Genomic DNA, 14,708 nt, shown 5'->3' on the forward strand with positions numbered 1-14,708 from the left:
ACAGCCTTGCGCGGGTTTCCTTTTTTTTTTTTTTTTTTTTTTTTTTTTTTTTTTTTTTTTTTGGGAAGGGGAAGAGAAAATAAAGGGAACATAGGGCTTTAGCAGGGATTCCATAGAGGGTGGTGGGAAATAGGGGGGATACTTTTTCTCTTGGAGGGATACTCCCTCTTTTTCCCCTTACAGTAGTTTTCCCCTTGTGTATGGTAAGGAGCTGGGGGTCTCCTGGGGAGGTCTTGATACTGGTACATTAGGTCTTCGGCTAAAATTCAGGCTCTATCTTGAGGGAACGGCCTACATAAGTAAATATGTCTAGACGCCGCGGGGAAGACCAGGGGCAGCAGGAGGGGCAGGGGACACAACATCTTCGCTCCTCTAAAGAAAAAGAAAAAGAAAAAAGTACACAAGCAGCAAGTTCAGCTGCGGCAAAACTAGAAAGGTTTGCGCATGCCCCAATGCATACCCCAGATCAAACACCAATAAAAGGGGCACAGGTGGTACAAACCAAAGCTCACCCCGGGGGTTCCACGGACAGAAAAAGTCAAGGCCAAGTGGCCCCATTGTCTACTTTGGTTCCTGAGGGTAAGAGTAAGAAGAGCATGGGTGGTACTCAAGGAGAACTGGAGGCTGATAGACCTGGCAGGCCGCAAGAGGAGGCCCCAACCCTGAGGGATGTATTACAGGCGGTCAATGTATGCCAACAGTCTTTGGGAGACCTGGCAGCTCAGCTAACAGGAATGAAAGAGGACATACTGTTAGTGCGACAGGACATCCAGAAAGTAATTGAAAGAACAGCGGAGCTGGAAGTCAGAGTAAGCCAGCTGGAGGACGAGCTAAATCCAATATCGCATACGGTTAAGAATATGCAAAAAAACTTGGACAGCTACGCCTTTAAGATGGATGAGTTAGAAAATCGAGCACGCCGGGACAATATTAGACTCCTGGGGCTACCTGAGAAAAGTGAAGGCCCAGACGCCGTAAAATTCTTGGAGTCCTGGCTGCCAGACAAGTTTGGAAAGGAAGGTTTTTCTCCGTTTTTTTCGATAGAGAGGGCCCATAGGTATCCCTCTAGAACACCACCGCCAGGGGGACGCCCCAGACCTCTAATGTTGAAGTTCTTTAACTATAAGGACAAGGTGACACTAATGCGTAAGGCAAGGGAGAAGGGGGACATCTCCTTTAATGGTTCAAGGATTTCTTTTTATCCAGATTATTCTCCTGACTTACAGAGGCGTAGAGCGGAATTCCGGACAGTTAAAGCCACTTTTCAGACATATAATTTAACATACGCCCTCTTATACCCAGCAAGGCTGCGAGTGGTAACCCCTTTTGGGGTCCAGATTTTTGATTCAGCACCCGGAGCACTGAAATGGTTGGAGGATAACAAGGAGTCTTTACGGTCTAGCCACAGGGAAAGGGAGGGGAGATAGGGGAAGAGAGTGTTTGTAAACGAGTTTGATAAATTCATGGATGGAAAATGTAGCTTTTAGGATGGGGTGGGGGGGGGATTATTGCGGTGGTGTCTGTGTGATAGGGTGTGAGGAGGGTTATGGATGGTTTGGTCACGTTAAACGCCCGTAAGGGATACCTGGTTAGGTGGGGGGGAGGAAGGGAGGGTTTGTTTTTGTTCTTAAATGAGCGGGAAGGCGGGTTGTGGGAGGGTGGAGGGCCTAGAAGGGTAGGGATGGGAGGGATGGAGGGGGGAGGCGGGTTGGGGGGAGGTGGGGTGGGTGGGGAAGAAAAATTGCTTGTAAAAAGAAAACACATAGAGGTAGAATTGGAAAACAGCACGATAATTACACAAGAGAGTAAAAACCCGAAGGGGAAATATGTAGGTGGTAGGATAAATGCACAGGATAGAATGAATATAAACACAAAGCACCATTATAAGATATTCTTTAGGGTTAAATTTAACTGCGTTTTAGGATGGCACATAGCTGGGAAACACCAATGGGTTATGATATTTGGTAATTACCAATGGGTTATGATATTAAGTGGGCTGTACTTGACGAGAATAGATATCCTAGTAGACCCAATAATCGATAAGTCTTATATACTCCCCTCCTGCTTGGCTGTGTGGTGCTTTCTGTTTGTTAGCATGTCTTCTTTTATAACAGATGGTAAATTTGGTGCAGGGTAAAGTTATTAACATTGGATCTTGGAATGTGAGGGGCTTGGGTACCCCAGCAAAAAAAGCGATAGTTTTAGCTATGCTGGAGAGATTTGATATTGGTTTGGCATGTTTGCAGGAGACCCACCTAACTAACATGTCTAAGTCACTGTTAAATAATAGGAAATATCAACAACAATACCATTCAGTTTATTCCTCCTATTCAAGAGGAGTAAGCGTGTTAATAAAGGAGGGGGTGAGCTTCTCATGCATCCAGGTTAGCATAGATGAGTTGGGGCGATATGTTTTCCTGTTTGGTAAACTTGAGGGTATTAGCTGTATACTGGCAAATATATATATACCCCCCCCGTTTAAAATGGAAGTTATTTACAAACTGATGGAATTCATCGGGGATAAAGAGGACATTCCTATTATCGCGATGGGGGACTTCAATGAAGTCCTAGATGTAAACTATGATAGGTTTCCCTCTAAGGATCGTTCCGGGGACTTGGGGGAAACTAGGCTGAGTCGCTTCCTGAGTGAAATAGGCTTGAGGGACCTTTGGAGAGAGAGATACCCGAGAGTTAAGCAATATTCCTGCTTGTCAGGAGCGTATGGTACCCTGTCTAGGATAGACATGGTTATAGGAAATTTGGAAATGGCACAAAAAATAAGGGAGATAGAATATCTGCCAAGGGGGATCTCAGACCACTCTTTGGTGAGGGTTGTGTTTAATACTGGGGTTAAAAAAGTTCAAGGGGGTTGGAAGATTAGCCCTTTTTGGCTAGAACTCATGAAGGATGAAACGGTAGTCAAACTAAGATTAAGAGAATTTATAAGTTTTAATCTGGGCTCGGCGCCAATGAATGTGGTCTGGGATACCCTAAAGGCGTTTACTAGGGGCGTGTTGATTCAACAGGTAGCAGGAATGAAGAGAAAATCTAGAATATGGGAGGAGAACATCAGGAAGGAACTCTTAGAAGCAGAGAATACCTATGTCATGGACCCAACTCCAGAAAATCAAAAAATTTGGCTAAATAAACAACAAGGTTATAAAACAGCGATAGTAAAAAAAGAAGAGAGTAAACGAATCTTCGTGAAACAGCGATATTTTGGAGAAGGAGAAGGGGTGGGAAGATTGCTGGCGCAGTTGGTTAAGACAAATTCTTCACCCTCACTCATTTTAAACATTAGAAATATAAACGGGGCGATAACATGCAATAGTGAAGAGATCGTAGAAATCTTCGGAAATTATTATAGGGAGTTATACCAGTCACAAGGTACAGGCGAGCCAGGTGCAATGGATTGCTTTTTGGAAAACTTAGAAATGGTGACCCTTAACCGGGAGGAACGGGAAGTTCTAGACGCCCCGATAACCCTTAGTGAGCTTCAACAGGCAGTGGCCGGGATGCCAAATTGTAAGGCCCCAGGCCCGGATGGGCTCCCGGTAGAATTATATAAATATTATGGAGAACTGTTACTCCCTGAGCTGCATAAAACTTTAATAGATATAACGGATGGGAAACACCTACCGGCATCAATGACAGAGGCAACGATCATAGTGATCCCCAAAACAGATAAGGACCCGATGGAAGTGGCCTCGTATAGGCCAATTTCATTACTGAACGCGGATGAAAAAATTTTAGCTAAAGTACTTTCAAATAGGCTGAATCAATTTATGACAAAGTTAATACACCCAGATCAAACAGGGTTTATTATGGGAAGATCTACTGGTATGAATATCAGAGGAACTTTCCTAAACATGCAGATCCCAGTAGAGAATGCAGGAGAGAGGGCTATAATGTCTCTGGATGTAACGAAAGCTTTTGACAGCTTAGAATGGAACTTTCTGTGGCGGGTGTTGGAGAAAGTAGGAATGGGCCCCAACTTTATTGGCTGGATCAAAAAGATGTATAACGCCCCTAGCGCTAGGGTAAGGGCTAATGGCAGATATTCGGAGAGGATCGAGATGAGTAGAGGGACAAGACAGGGTTGTCCCCTGTCCCCTCTACTCTTTGCGTTGGCCATAGAACCTTTGGCCATAGCCATTAGGGCAAACTCCGGGATTAGGGGCTTTCAAAGAAGTGGAGGGGGACAGGAAAAGATAGCCCTATACGCAGACGACGTGTTACTGTTTCTGGGAGATACTGGTTCATCCTTAACGCAGGTAGTCACTTTAGTAGAAAGCTTTGGAGACCTCTCAGGGTTGGCCATCAACTGGGCGAAATCCGAACTGCTCCGAGTCGACCCCCCGGCTGTTGCGTCTTTGCCGCCGGGTATAAAGGTAAGAGAGGTAGATGCGTTGAAATACCTGGGCATATTTTTGACACAGAACCCTGATCAATATATCAATAAAAATTTAATTCCCCTTCTGCATAAATTTAAGCGTAAATGTGACGTCTGGAGTAAACTTCCGCTTTCGGTAATGGGCCGTTGTAGCTTGATCAAAATGATTTGGTTGCCTCAGCTGTTGTACGTTTTGCACAATGCGCCGGTATGGATTTGTAAAAAATGGTTTAGGAAATTAGAGACCCTCTTTCGGGAATTGATCTGGAAGAAAGGCAAGGCCCGGATACGACTCCGAACGTTGCAAATGCCAATAGATAGAGGAGGCCTAGCGGTTCCACATCCTAGGAGTTACTACTTGGCGGCGCAGATGCAGCACCTGGCGGGTTGCGACTCGGAGCAGGGAAGGAAGCTAAAAGGAGGGATTAGAATGATAGGAGCCCCACATGAACTCATGGCTGAGGTCCTGGAGGCCGACTCCTTTCGACATAATAATTCGATAACTAAAATGCTAATTAAGGTATGGAAAGAGGTGAAGTTAAAACTGGGTTATTCAGGGTTATTAGAATCTATACCCCTCTGGGACAATAAAAATCTACCTGAAATATTAACCATTGGTAAGATTAAATCATGGGAAAGAAAGGGTATAACTAAGTTGATCCAGCTTTATGATGGAGGGGCCTTAAGGACATTCTCGGATTTAAAAAATAAATATGATATACCACAGTATTCATTTTTCAGCTACCTGAGGGTGAGACACGCCCTGGCAGCACAATTCGGGGGAAATATGCCCACGTGGGATAAAACCCCTTTGCTTCAGAAGTGGCTCACTACAGATGGGGTAAAGGGGTTTATCTCAGGTATCTACAATCAATTAGGTATGATTCTTAATCAGGAAACCGCTCACCCGAACTTGAAGAAGAAATGGGAAGAGGATGTAGGAGAAATACTGGATACACAGTGGAGGAGAATTATGGAATTAGGGCCGGTAACCTCAATCTCCCCTTCCCAAAAAGTTTCACAGTTGATGTTGATCCACAGGGCTTATTACACACCCAAAAAATTATGTCAGTTTGGTAGGAGGATAGACGACAGATGCCCTAGGTGTCAGGGACAGGGAGATCTCCTACACATGCTGTGGCGTTGCCCGAAGCTTTTTCGTTATTGGAGTGAGGTGTTGGCGAGTATTAATAGGGTGTTTAAGTTGGAAATGGTAATGGACCCGATTCTGTGTGTACTGGGATGCAGGCAAGAGCCGAGAGAAGGGAAACATAACACGGCAGCAGTGGTAAGATGTTTGTTTCAGGCACGTAGACTGATCACGCAAAGATGGCAAGCTGAAAGAGCCCCCACAGTAGGAGAATGGATCCAATGTATTAATGACTTGGTCTGGAAAGAGAAAACTTTGTATGTAAGGAGAGGAAACTATAGAGAGTGGAAGGGAATTTGGACCTCTTGGATAATAGAGATGGGATTTCCTATAGATTAGTCTGATTAAGAGATATCGTGGTAGAATACCGATGTGCTTGAGTATATGGGCTTGTGGGCGACCTACGGGAAGGGGGGCTTGGGGGGGAGGAATTAGGATGGGTAGGGATAGGGTGAGTCTGCGTGGGAGGGTTAGGGAAGGGGGGGGTGGGGGAGCGGAATTAGGATGGTATGGGCTGGGGGGGGTAGGAAATAAATTTCACTGGGAGTTGTTGCTGGTTAGAGATGATTTAGGAAGGATTGTAAATGCTGTTCGGTTATGTAATAATGAGAGAAAAGAAAAGGGGAAAAAAAAAAAAAAAAAAAAAAAAAGTATAATAATAAAAAAAAAATTTTTTTTTTTTTTTAAAATAAATAATAATGCATAAACCACGATGATGAGATATTGTGCAGTGATATAGATGAGAGGCAATATGAATGAGTCTTTAGCACACGAACTCTGACGTGGAAAAAAAAAAAAAAAAAAAAAAAAAAAAGGCAGCAGTTGAAGTGCTAGCAATTTAGCCAAGCTAGCATTCAACCGCTGGGCATGTGGATGGCTGGGAGTGAACTTCTTTCGCCGGTCCAGCAGCTGGGGCAGGGACATTTGCCTGCTATAATCGGACGTGGGTGTACTGCTAGCAGAGTGCCTGGAAGCACTTGGCTGTGACACACCTAATTCTACACCTTCATTCCTCTCAGAGCAGGTTTCAGAGAGGACTGAAGGTCTAGTGGGGTTGGAGATGCCAGCTGATGAGGAGCAAGGAGAGGTCCGCTTTGTTCTTTGGTGTGGGTCTTTAAAGTATGCTTGCCAACGAGCTGCATGGCAGGTCAACATATGTCTGGTCAAGCATGTGGTGCCCAAGCGGCTGATGTTTTGGCCACGCGAGATAAGCTTGAGACATATGTTGCAAATAGCAGCGGTGCGATCTGATGCACTCGTCTCAAAAAAGGCCCACACCAAAGAACTTTTAGAATAACGCGCAGAGGCAGAGCCCTGCACAGGCGGAGCTCTGCGGTGTGATTCAGTCGGTGTGCTGCCCCTAAGCTGGCCCCCAGAGGGCATCCTGCCTCGTTGGACATGTGCCTCCTCCTCCTCCTCTCTCCTACCAGGCACCCACGTGGAGTCAGTGCCCTCATCATCCCCTCCCTCTTCATCGCTGTAGCAAACCTGGCAATATGCTGCAGCTTGTGGAACATGACTGCCAGATTGCTGTCCTTCTTGAGCATCCCCTCTCTCTGCATTCACGCTACTGCCTTCCTCTGAGTGTCATCATCAGAGCCTACAAAACACTGGGCATCCTCCTGGAGCATGTACCCAACACTGTGCTCAAAGAGTTCTGGAGACTCCTCAGGAGGACGTGGTGGGTCTAGGGAAGGAGTCACTGATGATGACATTGAGACGAGGGAAGACTATGCGTTGGCAGCTGCTTTGCTAGTACCCTGAGACTGGGTGAGAGAGGATGAAGAGGGCTTGGTCATCCACTCTACTAAGTTGTTGGCATGTTGCGGTTCAACATGTCCAGCTGCCGAAAAGGACAAGCGTGTCCCATGCCGACGTGCTGATGACAATGCACCGCGTCCACGACCAGCACTGTTGTCTCTAGACACAGAGCCTGCTTGCCCTCTTTTATCGGCTTGCGCCTGTCTGCCTCTCCTTGCTGGCCTTCCAGACATGGTAATGGCCTGAAGGGAGTTGGGTAAAACGGCAGCTGGGTAGTGTATATTGTGCTGGAGGCACACAACACCCACTAACTCCTGCAGATGCCTTTATTATAGAACACCAGAGATAAAGGGGTATATACAGATGTATACTGTGCTGTGCTGGAGGCACACACAACTTCCAATAACTCCTGCAGATGGCAAGTGGGCTCAAATAGAGAAGAGCTATGTAGGTGGATATAGCGGTGTGTACTGGGTACAGAGCACGCAGACAGCACGCACAAGCTCCTAATACTACTGACTGCAAGCTCTATTATAAAAGATAGATCACTAGCTATATAGGTGAGGTGAATATAGCGGTGTATACTGCGGTCAGGGCACACAGACAACTACCACTACACAACAGCAAGATCGAAAATCGGCCGATAACGATCGGTGTATACTGTGTTGAAGGTACACAGAACACCCACTAACTGCTTCAGACGCCAACACACTACACAAGGCCGCCGCGCTGGCGGCCTTATATAGTGTGGGGTGTGTACTACACAGCCTGAGCTATGATTGGCCAATCATGGCTCTCCTCGCTGCTGGCGCTGTGATTGGCCAAGCATGCGGGGTCACAATGCATGCTTTGCCAATCATTAGCCAGCAATGCACTGCGATGACGCAGTGCATTGTAGGCCGTGAGCGCCACACGAATTTGGCGCGAACGGCCCATAACGTTCAGAATTCGCCGAACGGGCGATCAGCCGATGTTCGAGTCGAACACGAAGCTCATCCCTAGTGTCAACACCTGAAGGTAGGCCTATAACCCACCAAGTAATTACTTGAGACTGTGTCCTATGATGTATTCCAAGAAAAGGATTTTACAGGTAAGCTGTTTTAAAAATCCTATTTTTGGCTTGGGCAGAACACCTTATTCCAGGCATGAAAAAGTGGCAGGCATCCATTCTTAGTCCTTAACCCCTGGATCCCAGAGAATGGTCTCTTCACTGGAGGTGTTTTGAGCTTTGAGTTAAGAACGCCAAACATGGACCTCCGGTGTACATGTTCAACAGGTGGACAAGTTTTTCACCAGGGTTCCTCAAGCCTTTGAAGTGAATATGCTGATAACTCCATGGGATCTGTTAATCTTGATCTATTCCTTTCCCCCCTCTTAAGCTGACTACACATACAATTTTCTTAAATTTCCTTTAGATTTACCTTCAACTATGTAGTGCAAGGGCCTGCCTGATTGCATACAATTTGAAAATGTTTAAGTTTGACCTCGTATATGGTTTTGGTAAATCTAAAGGAAAATTGTACAAGAAAATTATATAATGTATAGCCTGCTTAAGGCCCATACCTTGTCTTCTATGCAAGATTGAAATGGTGTGCAATTCTGGCGATTCTTATTCCACCAAACTGGTCCGCAAGGGCATGTTCTTTAGACACCTTCATTATTCTAGCAGACCTTCTGTGGGCCCTCCTAGATTGTCCAGATTTTCTGCCTGCAGAACCAGCTTACCATCTTGTTTATCAGTTGCAGGCTTTAATGATTTGGCTGTGGAAGCTGAGGGATTACGCAAAACCTAAATACACACCTGCACAATGAAAAAATTTAATTAAGTGGACTCAGCTGCTGCTACAAAGTGCTGGAGCACTCTGAAAATTAAATAGCGCTGCACCCCACATGTTTGTCAACAATAATTAAGTTCCATATAAAGAATTTTATCCCAAGAGGTTGTCACACCTTTGCCTACAGAGGAGAGGTCTCATGGCTTCTGTTCAACTTGCTCACAATTCCCAAGAGAAACAAAGACATTGAGGCTGATTTTGTTTAGGTTCAGAATACGCTCAAAGATTCAGGATGTAGTCCATAATTAACTTTATCAAATGGACTTCCTGGCATCAGAAGAGCTCAAGGATGCCTTACTTACAAATCCTGATTTTCAGGCCTTGCCGTCAATTTCTGCTATTCGCAGTGGAGGATCGACACTTGGGTTTATTAAGTAGTTGGTTCCAACTGTGGTATTCTTAAGGACCAGGGGTTATCCCCATCATGGAGTACATGAAGAACCTCTTTCTCAGAGAGCAAACAGCTCAGAAGCTGACATTGAATGTCCAGCAGTCAGTAGAAGTCCTGGAGAGGTTTGGCTGTGTCCTAAACCTTCAGAAGTCAGCCTTGATTGCAACACAATGCCCTGGAGTCGTTTTGGCTTGATAGTCAACACAATGGTACTGCTTATTCAAGAAAAATGTCTGTCTCTTGGAGCCAGGTGGAGTTGCAAGGTCCATCAATCCAGGCATGTAATAAAGTGCTAGGAAAGATGGTAGCTGCCTTCAATGCAGGCAAATGTCTGGAGTCCTTTTATTTGCCAATGCATCTGACTCCTAAGACCAGGTTGGCTCTGGAATGGTGAATTTTCACACACATGCTGGATGCTGCAAAATCTTTCCTTTCAATAAGTTGGAAAGTCTTGATAATGAATGCCCCCCTGTTGGACCTCTCAGTACAGGGAACTTCGTTTGACTCAGGCCGCGTACACACGGGCGGACTGTTCGCCCCACTTTGTCCGCTGAACAGTGTTTCAGCGGACAGTCCGCTCGTGTGTGGGCTTCAGCGGACAGTCTGAAGAACAAAGTTTTTCGGAATTTCCGTAAGACAGTCCGCTGAAACTTGGTTTCAGCGGACAGTCCGCTCGTGTGTAGGCTTGTTTGACAAACTAAGTTTCGCGCATGCTCAGAAAGAATTTACACGGCGAAGGTTGCATTGCAGTGTATTGGACGTCGTTTTTCTCGTCCCGTCGTACGTGCCGTTCACGTCATCGCGCACGCTTTCAGCGGACTGTTCGTTCATCGTGTGTGGTCAAGTCCGTTCATGCAAATTTTGAGCGGACTGTTTGTCGGATTGTTTGACGAACAAAGTTGGGCGAACAGTCCGCCCGTGTGTACGCGGCCTCACAGTCATCAGCCCCTGAATCTGGGAGAATGGGCTCTTCATCTGGAGATTTTTGCAGAGATTTGTCTGCACGAGGGGATGCCAGATGTAGATCTCTTGGTGTTCAGATTCAATAGCCAGCCAGACAGGTTTCTGTCCTGAACTTGGAATCCTTGGGTATTTCTGGTACTGGTCACTTTTTTGGGATCAGATTTTCATGTTCTGTTCTATTTTGTCCCTTACTGCAGCTTCGCCTTGTCTTCTGCGCAGGATAAAATTTGGAGGGCAATTTTGGTGATTGTAATTGGACTTGCTTGGCCAAGAATAATGTGGTATGGTGACCTCATGTATCTCTTGACAGATGTGGGCTCTTTTGGATTACCCAGATTTGTTGTTGCAAGGTCCAAATTTTCATCTGGTTTTACTGTCGCTGGCTTTGAAACCATGGCTGTTGAAGCCCAAGTCCTGAGGAATAGGGCTGTTTCTGATTTGCACCCTCCTCAAAAGGGGTAGAAAGTGTAACTCCAGGAAGGTGTACAATCATATGGCTTATTTTGCCTGGTGTCAGGCTAATAAGTTTGATCCCTGTGTTGTTGTTGTTGGGTGCTTTTTTGTTTTTCTCCAGGCTAGTGTGGACATGTCTGTCCCCATCAAGAGACCGATATTGGCCTTGGTTGTTTAACCGATTCCCGCCCGCCATATAGCCGAATGACGGCTATAGAGCGGACGCTCTCGTCCGGGAGGCCGTCCCTGGACGTCCTCGTGTTTACTTCCGAAATGCGCGCCGCCATGAGCGCGCATCGGGGAAGTTTTGTGTTTGCTCTGTCCCCCGGAGACAGGCAAACACAGATCGCTGTAAACTGCCAATCACAGCGGCCGTTTACAGAGCGATCGGCGTGTCCAATGTGAGATGATCTCATATGTAAACATATGAGATCATCTCTCAGCGCCACTCTCCCTCCTCACACAGACAGCGTGTGAGAGGGGAGAGATGAACGGCTGCAGCGGCTGTAAGTGGAAAAAAAAAGTAAAAAAAAAAAGTGCCATCCCGCCCCAGTACCATCCACCCCAGTGCCATCCTCCCCAGTGCTATCTGTCATCAGTGCCACGTATAAGTGTCATCAGTGCCATCTGTCATCGGTGCCACGTATTATTGCCATCTGTCATCAGTGTCACGTGTCATTGTCCTGGTGCTCCAGGGCCTTCAAAAGTGTAATAGGTAGTCAACAAGTTAGATGTGTAATTTATGCTCCTAGAACACCTGATGTCGCTCCCTGCATGTTGGGCCTCTCTATGTGGCCAGGCTGTGAAAAAGTCCCACACGTGGTATTGTAATACTCAGGAGGAGTAGCAGAATTTTTTTTGGGGGTGTCCTTTGTGGTATACACATGCCATGTGAGAGAAATTACCTATTACAATGACAATTTTGTGGAAAAAAATAAAAAATCTTAATTTTGCAAAGAATTGTGGGAAAAAAATGACAACAAAAAGCTCACCATTCCTCTTACTAAATACCTTGGAATGTCTACTTTCCAAAAATGGGTCATTTGGGGGGGATTTGTACTTTCCTGGCTTGTTCAGGTCACAAGAAGTGAGATCGGCCACCAGTACATCAGATATGATCAATTTTGTATGATTCGCGCCACTGCTTGTAGACTCTCCTAACTTTCACAAAGACCAAATAATATCCACTAATTTGGGTTATTTTTTACCAAAGATATGTAGCAGTATTAATTGTGGCCAAAATTTATGAAGAAAAATTTATAATTTGCATAATTTTGTCACAGAAACAAAGAAATATGCGTTTTTTTTTCAAAATTTTCAGTCTTTTTTCATTTATAGCGCAAAAAATAAAAACCCCAGAGGTGATCAAATACCACCAAAAGAAAGCTCTATTTGTGGGAAAAAAAGGACAAAAAATTTATTCGGGTACAGTGTTGCATGACTGAGTAATTGTCATTCAAATTGTGAGAGCACCGAAAGCTGAAAATTGGTCTGGGCAGGAAGGGTGTTTAAGTGCCCAGTAAGCAAGTGGTTAAAACGGAGTTCCAGGCATTTTGTTGATTCCCCCCACCCCCTCTTTTTTTTTTTTTTCCCGTGACCACTTCTGATAATCTACTTGGCCATTGTTTTTTTCTTCACGCAAATACCATTTTGAGGGTTTTGACCTTCCACTTCCGCAGTACCTTGCCGCAGTGAGGTAGATCATGTCCGCCTGCCCATTGGCTCCTGGGATATGAGCGTGATCAATCCCAGGAGTCAATGGGAATCTGCTGCTTGCAGCATCCCCTCGTTGTGCTTTGTATGATATGTGTATTCATGAGATAGCCAGCAGCGCCGTATCCGTGGTAGGAGAAACCACTAGGCATCAGATGCCCAAACTGAAGATGTGAGCGTGCTCGGTGGGGACAGCAAGGTGCGTTTTTAAAAAAAATAAGCAATTACAAAACCTACATTCACCAGGAATCCTGTTGGATATGGGATTATTGTAGGTGGATGATCTTTAAAAAATAAAATAAAATAAAAACTGCTGGAACTTTGCTTTAACTTTTCAGTTATTTGTAACTTTCAAAGCAAACTCACCTATCCATCCATGTTTCCATGCTTTATTTTTTGAGAAGTCATTTTGAAAAACACCCCCCTAACATTTCTAACTGTGACCATCCTGAATAAGGGCAGATGGCTTGTGTAGCATTTAATTCCTTCTGCCCTTAGCTCAGGCATGGAGACAGGAATTGTGTGCTTAGCTGAGAAAACCCCTCCTCCTACAGATGAAAGTAAAAATAAAGCCCATGAAGACTCCTGGGATATATGATACCATGTTGGCCTAGGCCAGAAACCAGGAAGCGGCTGAAGAAACGTAAAAAAAAGTTAAAAATAAAATATTAAAACAAGTAAATATAATATATCTGCCTAGCCTATCTATTTACTAAGGCTAGCAGCATAAGCATACCTCCCAACTTTCTAAAATGGGAATGAGGGACACCTATTAGCAAAAGTATGTATGCATAGGACACACCCCCTGCCACACCCTCCCAATGGAGACTTGTAAAATAAAAATGTTTAAACTCACAAATGCTTTTTTTTTACCACTACTATTCTTTTATATTGTCTTTTGGAATTTACAAATACAGCCATTTAGAAATTGGATGAAAGGTTTAGCACTGGGAAATCCTTTTTGATAGACGAATAGTGCATTTTATATACAACTAGATAGATCAGACCAAAATGAGGGACAAATGAGGGGGAAGAGGGATATTGTTCCAAATCAGGGACAGTCCCTCGAAATCAGGGATAGTTGGGAGGTATAGCATAAGAATTAAAAATAGTTATTGCTGATTGAGAGAGTTTAGTTCCACTTTAAAGAGGAAGTAAAACCTGATGAGTTTACTTCCTCTTTCAATCCCTGCAAAGGCAAAGCATAATGGACTACTATGCATCGCATAGTAGCCCATTATGTGTCACTTACCTGACACAGGAGCCAGCGAAGTCACCGCTGTCCCCTGTAGTTCCGAGCGTCCATCTTCTTGGTGGGTCTCCGTGGGTCTCGCTGCTCCGGCGCTGTGATTCGCCAGAGCAGCGATGACGTCACTCCCGCACATGCGCACGGGAGCCGAGACACGCGGCATCTTCGTCATCGACAATGCCACGCTCAGTGCGCCTGCACGCCGCTGTCTACGGCGCATGCGCCGTAGACAGCGGTGCCCGTCTTCGGGCAAATATCTCCTAAACCGTATAGGTTTGGGAAATTATTTCTTGGAGCTATAGGTAAGCCTTAATCTAGGGTTTACAACCACTTTAAGTAAAACAGCCAAACACCAATGCCTATTATTCCAGCCACGGATACGAAAGATAGGTCTTATTTTACTCCCAATTTCTCTTGTAAAACATTGCAAAGGGGGAAAGGTGCCACACCACTAGTCATACACTGTAAGGCAACAACCACTTTTTGTGGTTGAGCATGCCTACTGTAAAAAAAATGAATAGAAAACACCTGGCGCGCATTGGCACCAGGCGCAGGAACACACACTCTGCGCCAGTTGCCACCAGACAGCCTACTTAAAGGGGTCCCGACCACCGGTCTGTGCTGATTGGTCTTCAGCTGTTATCCTGCTGCCCTGAAACCTGTTGTTCCGTTTGATTCCCATTGCTGACCTTGGCTCCCGTTGACCTTGCCTCTGGAATCTGCCTATCTGATCTCTGGTTCCTGATCCTGGCTCCCCATCTGACTTGTCTTTGCCTGATGCTCAAGTACCTTGCTGCCTG

This window comes from Lithobates pipiens, unplaced genomic scaffold (assembly GCF_037356315.1).
Source record: "Lithobates pipiens isolate NorthernLeopardFrog02 unplaced genomic scaffold, aLitPip1_a1.2 Scaffold_4, whole genome shotgun sequence".
In the NCBI taxonomy this organism is placed as follows: domain Eukaryota; kingdom Metazoa; phylum Chordata; class Amphibia; order Anura; family Ranidae; genus Lithobates; species Lithobates pipiens.